General features: G+C 31.9%; 1 long non-coding RNA gene across 1 annotated transcript; it reads right to left on the bottom strand.

Annotated features, from left to right (window-relative positions):
* Positions 1-543: 543 nt before the first annotated feature.
* On the bottom strand, positions 544-2,045 carry LOC132759451 (uncharacterized). Its single transcript, XR_009629715.1, has 3 exons — positions 1,772-2,045; positions 1,307-1,388; positions 544-1,049 (listed from the first exon to the last, which is right to left on the bottom strand). It is a non-coding gene; the product is annotated as an uncharacterized LOC132759451 (long non-coding RNA).
* Between the last annotated feature and the right edge of the window lie 3,669 nt (positions 2,046-5,714).

The following is a 5,714-nucleotide window of genomic DNA, read 5'->3' as shown; positions in this document are numbered from 1 at the left end:
CATACAAAAAAGTATTAAGCAAACACTAGAAGTGTCACATCAAAAGCACCAAGTCATATTGTTCTAACAAGTATTTCCCTGTCTAATGGTTTCATACGATATCGTAAAGTTCTTCAAGAAATCATGCCTATATTGTTATTAAACCTCATATGGGTAATTCGCGCGAGCAGTTTTAAAACCGTGAGTGTCAGTGACCGTTGACTTCAAAGCACTTGTCCTCACCACTATGGGTTCGAATCCTGACAGAGACTTTGGATTATTTCATGTGAGAAAGCTATCAAGATAGCTTAAAGAACGTCTGTGGTTCTACTTAGGTGCCCGTTCGTGCCTGAAATAATGAACGGAATGGCAACTGAAGTATTTTTCCATCAGTAAAGCTGGAACATCGCCATATATGACCTGTACTGTGTCGGTGTAACGTAAAACCCAATCAAACAAACATAGTTAACAAGATAATATATAAGTGTGATTTTTAAGTTTCCGTTCAATTTGACTATAAACTACGCCCACCTCCATCTGAGCCTGACCTTATTGTATAAGCTTCTGTGTTATATTTGCAAGTCTTTACTAAGAATTTCCAAGTGTCACTTTTTGGTATTGGTAGCAACACCTGTAAATCTATATCACTATTTCTTTTACTTTATTGTCTTCAGTCAAGATGTTCTCCAAGAATTTTTTTAAAGAAAACCATGATACTTTTGCATTGTTCACATAATGTTCCGGTTTCTCTTTTTCAAATGAGTTTACAGTAGATTGACGACCTTGGCCATTTACTGGACTTTGAAAGAATAAATAGTGTCCTTCTCAGTCGCATTTAGACTGAAGTCAAACAGACACGTAAGATAAAACCGCAAGCCCTTTCCCTACGGTTTAAGCCACACGAGATCACTGAAGTCTTTCAAAAGTAGGATTTCTGGCAGAAGTTTTTCTCATCTTTTGTAAATAGATTAAATGTTATTGTCATCACTTTGCAGTTGTTACAAATCAAATAGTCCAATAATTCAAAATTGAAATATTGAACATTTATCAAGATAGTGGTCATCAGACACCTGTAATAACGTGAAATGGTAGAAAACAATTTAATGATTATAAAATGAACGTAGCAACCATCTTACATAACATCCCAGTTAAGTCTGATGATTATCAGTACGTGCCTGGTCTTTAAATAACTCTTAATTATAATCTTAATGAGAATCCTTACAAAATAAATAATTGCAAATCTATGTGGTATTCAGACAATTAAATATTTATTTATTTATTTATTTAAATTTACAAGTAGTTGCATATTTATTTATGTAAATATTACCTTTTTAAAGAACACTATATGTTATTTCTCCGAGAAAATAAATGTCTACCAGTCTTGGGTGTGATTGTAATCTTTAAACATGCTGAAAATATAAATAAAAGTGATGTATGAAAATAAGGAACATAAATATTGTCTTACAAAATATATAAGAAAATGCCTTATAAGACAAACCTTACCAAAAAATTAGCATGCGAAAATGCCCTATTACTTATAAAAGTTATTTTAACAGCTTTAATGTAGCTCAGATTTATCAGTTTTATACATTTTGGTGTAAAGAATGAAACTAAAATCTAAGGTTTAAGAAAAACAAGTTAAAAATAGTTTTCTTAGCTAAAATTTAACCTAGCCGACAAGTGTTGTATGTGAAATCCCCATTACCCAATGTATTGATGATTTTATGTATCATATAACTACATACTACACGAAACACATCATTATTTCCACTGTCAAAAAGAAAAAGCATACCTGATCTTTGAAACTTTCATAAGAAAATCCGAGTTTTCTCCGTTTTTACTTTCTAATTTCACTCCTAAAAATTATCGGGCATTTTCGCGGAACAAATTTTTCATCCAAAAATTATACGTCTTTTTCTCACATGGCAATAAATTCACTTTCCGATTGGCTATCTAAACGGGTGTTTTCGCACAATGCGCGCCTCGGTTTGTTTGTCAAGAAAATGACCTAAAACGATTTTCGCAAAAATTGAGATAGGGCCTTTTCGAAGCCCACCGACGATATACCAGCTAGAATAATAACTTTTATCACACACCCGTGCCGATTTTGCGACTCCGTAAATATGGTATTGCACGGCCGTGCATATATTTTGACGTGACGTCATTAGCGTTATACAAACATAGTGTAAAGACGCGCTAAATGTTAGCGTTATACTATAGGCGCGTCAACGTAAAATGACTCTTATTTCACTTTAAACGGTCTTTATTTTTGGTATGTGATAAATAGAATATTAAATTTGTGTAAGTTCATTACTGAATTTATTGTACTCGTTGAATAAAATAATATTATGCTCGCCAGAGGCTCGCATAATATAATTTTATTCAACTCGTGCAATAAATTCAGTATTGAACTTACACTCATTCAATATCCTCTATAGACACTTGAACGTTAAACGTTTATAAAGATAATAATAATGATCTATTTATCAATTTTGAGCATAATATATTAAAATTCAAATTTGACTTAATATGCAAATTTATGTGGCATTTTCAAATTAAAATGCACCAATGACAGAGATAAATCTATTGTAAACTTCATATCAAGATTCACAGATCATATTACATTTTTACTGGATTGTTGTGTGATAAACAATGATGCAGTTTTGTTGGCCTTAAATAGGTAGATTATATAGTTGCATCATGTTTTGTTATTATTGTTATAGTGGCCCGGGTATATTTTTTACCCGACTGCCAGTTTGAATAATAGAATATTAATTGAGAGAGAGGATGTATAAGGTCAGTTTTGAGTTTTATACCTAGGATATTATGATACAGACAAGATAGGTAAGTTCAAAACAATGAATTACTTAAATTGATGTCTTAATGTTATTTTTTTCTTTATAGTTTAATGGTCATTTGTCTCTCACCGCTGACCGCTGATTTAGAAATCATATATGAGGTTAGTAGTTGGTCATTTGGGAGAAATTGATAATTACTGACTAGTTTATAAGTTATCCAGGAAATTCAGTTTGGTAGATGGAACTAAATATGTCTGTGGAAATGTTTCATTATTTGACAATGATCAGACAACATACTGAAATACTGAAAAGTACCAATCCACAGACAGATGTATGCAAGTTGGTACCTTGACTCTTGTTTTACTATCAGACTCAAACATGTAGAATATTCAAGCAGGCTGTCCTACTGTCAGCTCTTGTTACTGGACCATTTCTTTACTTGCTCACAGTGTTCTATTTGTAAAGTAACTTGTGGAAAAATTACACTTGTCTATACAGATTGTGGGTCAATCTAGGCAATACAGACATTGAATTGATTTGCCATCTGTCATGTTATTCTCAGATTCTGATATTTTAGTGTTTTAGTGTTGTCCCACTATTTTGGTTTAAGTTATGTGACAAATTTACATTTAAGAAGTACTGGTATAATGGATCGGGTCTAATAATCTGGATTAGCCAAAAGTCAATCAGTGTGTCAGTTTTTCTCTTTGTTTCCTATTATGTTTTACTGTTAGGCTATTTCCTATTATACATATATATTTTTTTTGCACCTCGGTGTCTAATCATGGGCAGTATAGGTGTCCCATGCATGCATAATAATAATAATAATAATAATAATATCTTTATTTAAAGAAGGTTACACATTAAGAACATACAATAACAATCATATATATCTTATTTCCAATGTGGCCATCTGAAATAGAAAACAACAACAACAACAACAACAGGATATGCATAGGTAGAAAAATGAGTGTATAATATGTAATTTTTAGAATAATACAACTCATATACTTTCGACAGACACTCAACAATTTGTTTAAACATATACGTATATTGCATCATTCGTTCGTTCGTATATATTTATTCATTCATTCATTCACTCATATGAACATCAAGATATGCTTTGTATTTTTCTTTAAAACATTTAAGATTATTAACATTACGAATATTTAATGGTATATTGTTCCAAATGTTCATGCCATAATAAGAAAATGTGTCTTTAATATAATTTGTTTTAGGTCTTGTCCATAATACAATATCTTTTCGTGACCTAGATCTTAAGTTATATATTTTGTTGTCGGATAAAGTCATCAGTTCTGTCATATAAGTCGGTGCCATGTTATTTAAAGTTTTAAAAACAAGCACCGCCGTGTGGTATTTACATCTGTCAAGGAACGGTAACCAATTAAGAGTTTCGAATAGATTTATTGACGGAGATCTTTGAGGTTGCTGTAAAATGATTTTAGCAATTCGTTTTTGTAACTTACAAACATTATTTCATGTAGTTTGTGTTTCCTTTACCCCATATAATACAACAATAGTCCATAATGGGCAATATATATGAATTGTAAAACAATAATTTCATATCAAAGTGCAAAAATACGATATTTTTTTTAATAAGGCAATTTTTCCGTTAAGTTTTTTACAAACATTGTCAATTTGCATAATTCTGGCTTTATTCATTGGGGAAAAAACGTAACATGTTGGAATAAACAGTCATGTTCATGTCTTGCTCAGAATTTATTTGGGGTAGAACTCAAATTTTGTTGAGAAATTTTCAGATATATAGTACAGAGTAGATCTTATAAAATTTTCACCTTTTTTTTGTGCAAAAAATAGTTGCTTACATGTAGATATAATGGGTGTAAAATCTACTGTGCTAGTAGCATTGTAGAATTCTGTAGCTGGAGGAAAGTCTATTCTCATCCATTGATTGACATTTGTAGGACAATAAATGTCAGGGGAATTAACATGTTAAATAGGGTAACAGCAACATCATAGACAAGGATAATTACTGTTGGTTGTATACAGTGGTATTATAGCTAGTGATGGAAATCGGATGAAATTTGTCCCAATCGATCATCGGTTCAATCGGATGGGACATAATCGATAACTTTTCGATTAAAGTCGCGTTAAAAAGAAATAGGGTAGAAACATTTTACAGTTTTAATCCGATATAGTTAGTTATAATTTTAAGAAATACATGTAGATTTAATTTTCCAATGGCTGTCAAATAATAACATTCACATCACATTATATATCTATTGTTTACATCACGTATTGATCCTATTCAACTCCAAATAGTCTCTGAGATAATTTTTTGCGATCGGCGAGGTGTTCCTAAAAGAAAATTAACGTCAGAATTAATTCCCTTTGATACTTTAAACATTTTCGACGACGATCGCGGAAAAATATATGTGAATCGATTATTGTCGCTTTACATAACAGTAACTGATTATCGGCAACTTGCGACAATCGGAACATCACTAATTATAGCCAATGTGAGGAAGTCAGGAAGTTTATTCCCAATCAATGGCTTATTTGAGTAGGTCTTTTACTCTATAATATGGAATTTAATCCAATTAATTTATTGAAGTATTGATACACTGACTTGTATTTGTCTGAATCTAGCTTTACTGAACTGAGATAATCCTGGTGTTGAAAGTTTTCAATCCCCATCATCGCAGTAAGCCACATTGAATTTCAGCAACCGCAATTGGTTCATGGACAGTCTGTTAAGCATTTTACCAGTACAAGTTGCCTTAACTTTTGCAAGGAACTTATAACTTCTGTACATGTCAGAGCAGAGGGACAGTGTGAGAGGCCTGCACCGCCTGGGAATCGAACCCGGATCAAACAGTGAGATGAGATAATACCCTAGCTTACACTATAAATAACATAAGACCAATTTCAATTTGTAAATATGTACTAAAAAAT

The sequence above is a fragment of the Ruditapes philippinarum genome, unplaced genomic scaffold, assembly GCF_026571515.1.
Source record: "Ruditapes philippinarum isolate M1 unplaced genomic scaffold, ASM2657151v2 ctg4894_1_1_1_1, whole genome shotgun sequence".
Classification (NCBI taxonomy): domain Eukaryota; kingdom Metazoa; phylum Mollusca; class Bivalvia; order Venerida; family Veneridae; genus Ruditapes; species Ruditapes philippinarum.
This window is presented reverse-complemented; position numbering and strand designations above follow the sequence as displayed.